Source organism: Bison bison, unplaced genomic scaffold, assembly GCF_000754665.1.
Source record: "Bison bison bison isolate TAMUID 2011002044 unplaced genomic scaffold, Bison_UMD1.0 scf7180017864503, whole genome shotgun sequence".
Classification (NCBI taxonomy): domain Eukaryota; kingdom Metazoa; phylum Chordata; class Mammalia; order Artiodactyla; family Bovidae; genus Bison; species Bison bison.
Window position 1 is genome coordinate 6,161,572 of NW_011495061.1, and position 10,694 is coordinate 6,172,265.

Sequence of the window (10,694 nt, forward strand, 5' to 3'; positions counted from 1 at the left end):
CTCCGCCCGGCCGCCGCCCTCAGCGCGGCGGCGCGGGCCCGCTTGGGCCCGGGCTCTGGCTCCGGCTGCTCAGCCTCCATCTCAGGCCTTGCCGATCCTACGGCCGGTCGCGGTAGTTGCGTCTGGGCAGAAGCGGAGTTTATTAATAACCCGCGGCCGCCACTCTGGGGCGGCGGAGCTTTTCTCTCTGAGGACGCAAACCACCCCCCCCCCCCCCCAGGCTCGTCGGGTAGCGCCCCGCCTGTTCCCCTCAGGGGACCGCCGAGGGGAGGGAGTGAAAGAGGGGAGGGTGGAGCCCTCGGGAGCCTGGCGGCGCTTCTCGGCTTGACCTCCGCGCGGAGCGAGTCCCCAGGCGCCGCCGCGGCGAAGCTCCTCTGGCTGAGACGCTGGGGCCTGGTCTGCACCAGGCCCCGGCTGGGGCGCCGGCGGCAGAACTGGCCGAGGGCCCGATTGGGTTCCCGCCTGCAGATCGCCCCCAGTATTTCCTCCCGCTCCGACCATGCACACATTTCTTGTTTCCCTAACTTGGAAAAAAAAAAAAAAAAATTGGGGTCGTTGAGCCTAATATCGAATATTGGAAATTACTGATTTTATCATTCTGTTTTCTCGATTTTGGTGAAAAGTGAACGAATCCTTCGTTGCTTTGTAACATTTATTGTGGAACGTCCATCAATATTCTCTCCCCTTTTGCTCTTTGTAACATTGTTTACTCATTAAAGAAGTTAAGTAAAAAGTGATAAAGTGATTGCCAAACTGATGATAAGTTTAAGATCAGTTTAAGCTTTTGGAAGTGTGTCTGTAGTCAGCTGGTATAATCTAGTGGACATGTGAAAAACTGTAATTTCGAGGTTGTCGCCTTTGTCCTGAATCTTACTAGAAGCTGTAAGCGTCCAGTAGTTTTGCTGTAGTTAACAAAAATGTGTGCAATATTTAATATTTTCCCTTGCTGATGGCATAGTTCCAGTTCGTTATTACGTGTTTAGTAAGAGACTTAGGTAATGAAATCATCCAAAAGTTTCGGTAAGATAGTAAGGAATTTTACTCAAGTGTATTTTGATTACTTTGGAAATTATTTAATGTACAAATACTTTGCCTATTTTTTCCATAGCCACCTTTTAGTTTTTAAAAGTAACAACTTTATTGATAGAATATACAGACCTTTACAATTCACCCCGTTAAAGAATGTAATTAGGTAGGTTTAATGTTTTCACGGAGTTGTGCAACCATTACTACAATTTTAAAACAGGTTCATCACCCCCCAAGAAACTCTGTACCCACTAAGTTTCTCCCGATTTCCCCATAACACAGCTCCTTCACCAACCACTAATCTACAAGTTTGTCTGTTCCCAGTGTTTCATAAAAATGGAATCACACAGTATGTGGGCTCTAGTGACTGGCTTCTTTGACTTAGCATGTTTGCAAGGTTCATTCATGTTAGAGCATGTATGAGTACTTCATTTCTTTTTATTGCCAAGTATTTCATTGCATGCACATAATACCTTTTATTTATCCGTTCATCTGTTCATGTGGACTTTCAGGTTGCTTCTATCTTGGCTATTATGCATAATGCTGCTATAAACAATCACATATATTTATTATTTATCTATTCATTTGGCTCCTCTGGGTCTTAGTTGTGGCATGTGGAATCTTTTAGTTACATCATGAATGTGTGGAATTGATTTCTCTGACCAGGGATCTAACTAGGGCCCCCATCATTGTGGGTGTGGAGTCTTAGCCAGTGGACCACCAGGAAGTCCCCTCTACTGTTAGTTTAGTTGTTATTAAATATTTATAATGTAGGTACAGTTTATGATTACACATGAGAACTTTCTGAGTCCTGATGTTCTTATCATTACTTAATTTTGAAGTTCTTATATAGTGTTTGTTTTTATATATGTGTTATTTATTTGGCTGCCCTGGGCCTTCGTTTCAGCATGTGGGATCTAGTTTCCCCATCAGGAATCAAACCCAGGGTCCTTGCGTTGGGAACTCAGAGTCAGCCTCTCTACCACTAGGGCAGCCCTTGTTTTTATTTTTAATTTGAGATTTTACCCAGTTCTTAGTCTTTTTGCACTTGGCTTTATTTCAGGACATAGTGATTGTTTAAAGAGTTGAGTTGTTTCATTGCTGATTTCTATGCTTAATTTGCATTTTAAGGATAGCTTTTGTAAGACAGTGTATTGTACTATCAAAATGATTTTGTTTTTAAGATGGATCTATGCTGAAAATCTCCCTCCCTCTCAGAGAAATAAAAAGTCTAGTTTCCAATAAATTTAATCCTATTTTAAAACTGTGCCACCATGGGAACTCTATACTCTGTGGAAATAACTTATCCATTAATGTGTAGACACAGGCCTTTTAACTCCAAACTACATTTTTTTGTACTTAAAATACCACTTTATGGAAATTCCCCGGTGGTCCAGTGATTAGGACTTGGTACGCCAGGGGGCCTGAGTTCAATTCTTGGTTCGGGGAACTAAGATTCCACATGTGGCAGCTCTGCCAAAATAAATAAGTAAATATATATTTTTTAAAGTCAATTATTTAAAATCACCCTTAGAAATTATTTTTTGTCTTCTTTTTGAGGGAAAAAACTTTCATAAGGATAAGGAAATTTTTTTCTCTTTTTAAATTGAAGTATAGTTGATTTACATTTTATTTGTTTAGGGCATATAACAGTGATTCAGCATTTTTATAGATTGAAATTTTTTATTTTTAGCTTTAAAAAATTTTTTTAATGGAGGAACCTTGAAAACATTATTTAAGTGAAAGAAGACAGTCACGAAAGACCATATGCTATGATTCCATTTATGTGAAGTGTCCAGAATAAGCAAATCTGTAGAAATAGAAAGTAGATTGGTGGTTACCTATGGGTTTGGGAAGGGGGAGATAGGCTTTTCTTTTGCTGGTGATAAAAATATTCTGAATTCAGGTTGTGATAATATTTGTACACTCTATACTTAAGGTCATTGACTTGTACACCTTAAATGGATAAATTTTATGGTGTGCAAATTGTATCTTAGTAAAGGTATTTTCAAAAAGTAAAATTATGAACAAGAGGAAAGTTTCTCTTGAATAACACATCTCTGAAACTTTTTCTTGTTTTTTCCTCCTCTGGCAATACCACTTGACGGAAATTCCCTAGCAGTCCAGTAGTTAGGACTCAGTTCTTTCACTGCCTGGGAGCCTGAGTTCAGTCCCTGGTCAGGGAACTAAGATCCTGCATGTAGTAGGTGAAAATAGTGAATAAGACAGACATTTAGCTTCTCGTTTAGCTTTAAACTACTGATAAGCAGCTTAGTCACTCAGTCATGTCCAACTCTTTGGGACCCTCATGGACTGTAACCCGCCAGGCTCCTCTGTCAATGGGGATTCTCCAAGCAAGAATACTGGGGTACTTTGCCATGCCCAGGTATCGAACCCAGGTCTCCCACGTTGCAAGTGGATTCTTTACTCTCTGAGCCACCAGGGAAGCTCATTAATAGCAAACATACATGTAATGCCATGTGCTGTTAAAAGCGATTTTTATTTGCAGTACCTCTGTGAAGTACCTGCCTTTTACAGATAGAGAACTGTGGCACAGTGTGCTTAAGTAACTTGCCCAAGGTCACATAGATAATATGTGGTCAATGAGAGTGTGAAGCAGTCTGGCTCAGGAGTCCTTATTCTTAAGTATAATCCTATATACCATGTCTTGTAAGTATTCCTTCCTGGGTATAATGCATACTTTCTAGTCTATCAATAGGTGAATTCTCCTTAGATACTATTGTATGTTTTAGTAACTGGTTGCTATAAATATGGGCTTCTCTGGTGGCTCAGTGGTAAAGTATCCGCCTGCAGTGCAGAAAACCCAGGTACGGTCTGTGGGTCAGGAAGATCCCCTGGAGGAGAGCATAGATGGCAGCCCACTTCAGTATTCTTGCCTGGAGAATCCCATAGAGAAGCCTGGCAGGCTGCAGTCCATAGGGTCACAAAGAGTCAAATGTGACTGAAGCTATTGAGCACGCGTGCACATACTCTAAATACACTGCTTCTACTCTGGAGAAAAACAGGTCAAGTATACTGTGGTAAGTGTTATGGTAAGGGTATAGACACAGTGTCTTGGGAAATACAGGTGAAGCATTCAGACCCAGTTTGGGGAGTTGAGATAAAACTTTCCAGTGGAATCTGAAGAATTTAGCCAAGTAAAGAGAGAAGGCAGAGAAGGCAATGGCAACCCACTCCAGTACTCTTGCCTGGAAAATCCCATGGACGGAGGAGCCTGGTAGGCTGCAGTCCATGGCGTCGCTAAGAGTCGGAAACGACTGAGCGACTTCCCTTTCACTTTTCACTTTTATGCATTGGAGAAGGAAATGGCAGTCCACTCCAGTGTTCTTGCCTGGAGAATCCCAGGGACAGGGAAGCCTGGCGGGTTTCTGTGTATGGGGTTGCACGGAGTTGGACACGACTGAAGCGATTTAGCAGCAGCAAAGAGAGAAGGAAGAGTATCCTTGAGAGAATGAATGGCAGTGTTCAGAGCCCAGATGCAAGAGACATCTTGGGCCGGAGTGGCTCATGTAGAGAGTCAAATGGTTAGAAGGTGATTTTACCATTTATGTTGTGAAGTTAAGGACATCATTTAACCTGAGTTTCACTTTCTTCATTTGTAAAACTGTGATTAAATGATACTTAATTCATAGGATTACTAGAAGGATTAAATGAATTAGTAGTAATGCCTGGCACATAGTATTTTGGAAGGATAAGTTGTCATTATTAAATTTTTTAATTATTTACATCTTAATATTATTAAATGATACTGCTGCTGCTGCTAAGTCGCTTCAGTCGTGTCCGACTCTGTGCAACCCCATAGACGGCAGCCCACCAGGCTCCCCCGTCTCTGGGATTCTCCAGGCAAGAACACTGGAGCAGGTTGCAATTTCCTTCTCCAATGCATGAAAGTGAAAAGTGAAAGTGAAGTCACTCAGTCGTTTCCGACTCTTAGCGACCCCATGGACTGCAGCCTACCAGGCTCCCCCGTCCATGGTATTTTCCAGGCAAGAGTACTGGAGTGGGGTGCCATTGCCTTCTCTGATTAAATGATTCTAGTACCATTAACTACTAGAATTTTAATCAGTGTTGCTGGAATGTAGAATGTGAGATTGTGCTAGAATAAGACTGGAGGATAGAGTGACCAACTTGTCTTGATTTGCTGAAAGTGTTAGTTGTTCAGTCATGCCAGTTTGTGGGTGGTTTTTCTGTGTTTAGAACCATGGAGAAAAATAGTTACCTTAGAAAGGAGCAAAATGAGAACAAAGTAGGATATGCCTGTGTATACACACATAAGCACATTTGAGAGATTGAGTTCACACCAGTACCTCCAATTCCAGCTCATTCCACAGAGCTCTTTCTTTTCTTCCCTTATTCCATATTTGCATTTCCCTTCTTCCTTAAGGAGAGCTCTGGCTTCCACTAGCGTTTACACATTTATTCAACGCTCAGTCTTTTATTATGTCTAAAATAGTTTCCAAGTTGTTTTGCCTTTGAAAGTGTTAGTCACTCAGTTGTGTCTGATTCTTGTGACCCCCTGGACTGTAGCCCGAAGGCTCCTCTGTCCCTGAAAGTCTCCAGGCAAGAATACTGGAGTGAGTAGCCATTCCCTGTCCAGGGGATCTTCCCAACCCAAGGATGGAACCTGGGTCTCCTGCATTGCAGGCAGATTCTTTACTGAGTTACCAGAGAAGCCCTTGCCCAAGACTATTCCAATTTGTTTTCCCTTTTAATTATTTATTCTTTTATATACATATATATATATATTTTTAATTGAAGTGTAGTTGACTTACAGTGTTTCAGATGCACAGCAAGGTGATTCAGTTATACAAATATACATATATTATTTTTGAAATTATTTTCCACCATAGGGCATTATGTGATATTGACTATGGGTCCCTATGCTATGCAGTAAACCTTTGTTGCGTATCTATTTTTTAATTAGAAATCTAGTATTCTATTCATAAGTCAAACAAATGGAATAAAAATGTCATAATTTTTTTAGTTAGGCAAAAATGCGTACATTTTAAAAAATATAAAGTATACATATTTATATATATGTATACAAAAGCTTTTCTACTACACTTGATAAAGACTTGAGAAAGAACATCAAAAAAAGAGATGGAGAACATAAACTAAATGAAATGGAAACACTGAAGATGAAATATAAAAAGTGAAACAAACTAGATAAAAGTAAAAGTCCATCATGTAGTCCAGTTTTTAAATATGACTGCTCATTAGAAACATGGCGCTATGGAGGTAAAAGCAATACCTGAGCATTTGTATTTTTCAAGAAATTTCAAGATAATTCTGATATGTAGCTGGATTTTAAAAAGTGATTACAGATTTTTCTGTTAGATGCTAGTTTTGGTGATGTGGTAAGTAGAAGTGCATATATGCACATGTTTTCATCCACCCAGCTAGTCTATGTCTTTTGGCTGGTGCATTTAATCTATTTATATTTAAGGTTATATTATGATCCTGTTAACTGTTTTCTTAATTATTTGGGGTTTATTTTCTGTAGGTCTTTTCCTTCATTTGTGTTTCCTGCCTAGAGAAGTTCCTTTAGCATTTTTTGGATAGCTGGTTTGGTACTGCTGAATTCTCTTAACTTTTGCTTGTCTGGGAACTTTTGATTTCTCTATCAAATGTGAAGGAGAGTCTTTCTGGGTAGAGTATTCTTGGTTGTAGGTTCTTCCCTTTCATCACTTTAAATATATCATGCCATTCCCTTCTGGCTAGTAGAGTTCTGTTGAGAAATCAGCTGATAGCCTGATGGGAATTCCCTTGTATGTTATTTGTTGTTTTTCCTTTGTTGTTTTTAATATTTTATCTCTGTCGTTAATTTTTGTCAGTTTGATTACTGTGTGTCTCTGTGTGTTCCTCCTTGGGTTTATCCTTCCTGGGATACTCTGTGCTTCTGGACTTGGTTGACTATTTCCTTTCCCATGTTCGGAAAGTTTTCAGCTGCTGCTGCTGCTGCTGCTAAGTTGCTTCAGTTGTGTCTGACTCTGTGCGACCCCATAGACGGCAGCCCACCAGGCTCCCCCGTCCCTGGGATTCTCCAGGCAAGAACACTGAAGTGGATTGCCATGTCCTTTTCCAATGAATGAAAGTGAAAAGTGAAAGTGAAGTTGCCCAGTCGTGTCCAACTCTTAGCAACCCCATGGACTGCAGCCTACCAGGCTCCTCCATCCATGGGATTTTCCAGGCAAGGGTACTGGAGTGGGTTGCCATTCCCTTCTCCAGGAGATCTTCCCAACCCAGGGATTGAACCCTGGTCTCCTGCGTTGTAGGCAGACGCTTTACTGTCTGAGCCACCAGGGAAGTCGTCTTCTGGGATCCCTGTAATGCAAATGTTGGTGTGTTTAATGTTGTACCAGAAGTCTCTTAAGCTGTCTTCATTTCTTTTCATTCTTTTTTCTATATTCTGTTCTGTGGCAGTGATTTCCACGGTTCTGTCCTCCAGTTCACTTACCCATTCTTCTGCCTCAGTTATTCTGCTCTTGATTCCTTCTAGTGTATTATTCGGGAGAAGGCAATGGCACCCACTCCAGTACCCTTGCCTGGAAAATCCCATGGATGGAGGAGCCTGGTAGGCTGCAGTCCATGGGGTCGCTAATAGTGGGACACGACTGAGCGACTTCACTTTCACTTTTCACTTTCATGCATTGGAGAAGGAAATCGGCAACCCACTCCAGTGTTCTTGCCTGGAGAATCCCAGGGATGAGGGAGCCTGCTGGGCTGCTGTCCATGGGGTCGCACAGAGTTGGACACGACTGAGGTGACTTAGCAGCAGCAGCAGCAGCAGTGTATTATTCATCTCTGTTTATTCTTTAGTTCTTCTAGATCTTTGGTAAACATTTCTTGCATCTTCTCAATCTTTGCCTCCATTCTTTTCCCAATATCCTGGATCATCTTCACTATCATTAGTCTGAATTCTTTGTCTGGAAGGTGCCTGTCTCCACCTCATTTAGTTATTCTTCTGGGATTTTTTTCTGATCCCTTCATCTGGGATATAACTTGCTGCTTTTGCATCGTGATTAACTTTCTGTAATAATAGGTTTTGTTATAGCTGCTGTGAGACTGTGCTTCTTCTTGCTTCTTCTGTCTGCCCTCTGATGGATGAGGCTAAGAGGTTTATGTTAGCTTCTTGATGAATGGGAAAAACTGGGTCTTGCTCTGGTGGACAGGGCCTTGCTCAGAAAAGCTTTAATCAAATTATCTGCTGATGGGTGGAGTTGCACTCTATCCCTGGTAGTTGTTTGGCTTGAGGCGATCCAGCCCTGGGGTTTGTGGGCTCTATGGTAGACTTAATGGTGAACTCCAAGAGGCTTTATGCCAAGGGGGACCTTCCAGTGCCCCCGTCCCTGTGGCGAGCCCCTGCCGATCCATGCTTCTACAGGAGACCCTCCAACACTAGCAGGTGGTTTTGGTTGAGTCTCCTGTGTGGCCACTGCTCCTCTCCTCTGGGTCTTGGTGCACGCAAGATTTTGTTTGTGCCTTCCAAGCTTGGAGTCTCTGTTTCTCTCAGTCCTCTGGAAGGCCTATAATCAAATCCTGCTGGCCCTCAAGGCCAGATTCCATGGAGATTTCCAGTCCCTTTGTTGGATCCCCAGGCTGGGAAACCTGATGTGGGGTTCAGAACCTTCACAACAGTGCGAGAACTTCTTTGGTATTACTGGTCTCCAGTCTGTGGATCACCACCTGGTGGGTATGGGATTTGATTTTATCGTGATTGTGCCCCTCCTACCATATCACTGTGGCTTCTTTGTCTTTGGATGTGGAGTATCTTTTTGGTGGGTTCCAGCGTCCTCCTGTTGATGGTTGTTCAACAGCTGGTTGCAGTTTTGGTGCTCTCACAGGAGAGATGAGCACACACCTTCTACTCCACTGTCTTGAACTGGAAACTATCCCAATTTTAAAACAAATTCCCCCCAGAGAAATAAAACAGAAATGAAAGTTCCATGACCTGGGAAGTTTGTCAGTGTTGGGCAAACCAGGATGATTGTATTAGAGAAGTTAGTAGAACCCCAATCATGGTATTTGGACTTTATGGGTAAGCGGGAAAGTTTTGAAGGTTTTTATGACAGAGAAATGCTCTGATTGGATTTGAAAGTACTTGGACTGTGCTGTGGAGATCAGGTTGGAGGAGGGTAAAAGTGGATTTCAGGAGGCTGATGTAATAACCCAAGGGGTGATGGTGTCCTGAATTAAGACCATCTAATAATAGAAGTGAATGCATTTGACAGATATTTAGGAGGTAAAGTGATCATTTTTCGTGATTGGAGATTAAGGGGGATTGGACTACTGGGTAGTGATTGCATTTATCATTGAGGTAGAAAATACAAAAGTAGAATTTTATGGCAAACTGTTTTGAGATGGAGGTGGCTGTGGACCATGAATGTTATCAAGGCCAATAAGCAGCTAGATAAATAAATCAGGAGCCATTAAGGGGAAAGACTTGATAGTTTTAGAAAGCTTGTACATTCTAGAGATCTTTGAAACCATGGGAATGGATATGATATTCCAAAAGGAAAAGTGCATAAAATGAAAAAACAAATGAGGATGCAAACTTGCAGGTTCTCAACATTTAGGAATACATCGGAGAAATGGAAAAGGATTGGCTAGGAAGTTGGAGGAAACCAAGAGCATGTAGATGTCGTAGATGCCAAAGCAAGGGAATATTCTAAGAAAGAGATAAAGGTCAGTGGTATCAAAGACAGAAAAGTATCCATCACACTGTTTTTTAATGTTTAAATATCAATATTATAATGTCTGGTCATTTAAAAAAACTTTTTGAAAATTTGGGGTATAATCATCTATGTTCAATTTGATGAGTTTTGGCAGTTGTATACATCCAGATGATCATTACTCAAAAGAAGATAATAGAACATATCCATCACCACAGAAAATTCCCTTGTTCCCCTTTCCAATCAGTCCCCTAACCTTGCAATCACATTTTATTCTAACATTGTAGATTAATTTTGGTGTTCTTGGAAGTTATATTAATGGAATAATACAATATGTACTGCTCTGTGTCTATCTTACTTCTCTCAGCATAATAATTTTGAGATTCATCACTGTTACTGTTATACACTGTTATTTATGTGTATATAGTTTGTGATACCAAAGAATGCTCAAACTACCACACAATTGCACTCATCTCACAATAGTAAAGCAATGCTCAAAATTCTCCAAGCCAGGCTTCAGCAATACGTGAACTGTGAACTTCCAGATGTTCAAGCTGGTTTTAGAAAAGGCAGAGGAACCGGAGATCAAATTGCCAACATCCCCTGGATCATCAAAAAAGCAAGAGAGTTCCAGAAAAACATCTATTTCTGCTTTATTGACTATGCCAAAGCCTTTGACTGTGTGGATCACAATAAACTGTGGAAAATTCTTCAAGAGATGGGAATACCAGATCACCTGACTTGCCTCTTGAGAAACCTATATGCAGGTCAGGAAGCAACAGTTAGAACTGGACATGGAACAACAGACTGGTTCCAAATAGGAAAAGGAGTATGTCAAGGCTGTATATTGTCACCCTGTTTATTTAATTTCTATGCAGAGTACATCATGAGAAACGCTGGGCTGGGAGAAACACAAACTGGAATCAAGACTGCCGGGAGAAATATTAACAACCTCAGATATGCAGTGACACCCTG

The 10,694-nt window shown here is 41.3% G+C and overlaps 1 protein-coding gene across 2 annotated transcripts in view; it reads left to right on the forward strand.

Moving 5' to 3' along the window:
- The window catches only part of ZNF143 (zinc finger protein 143), a 68,094-nt gene that overhangs the window by 208 nt on the left and 57,192 nt on the right, over positions 1–10,694 (forward strand). The gene's annotated exons all lie outside the window — the stretch shown is intronic.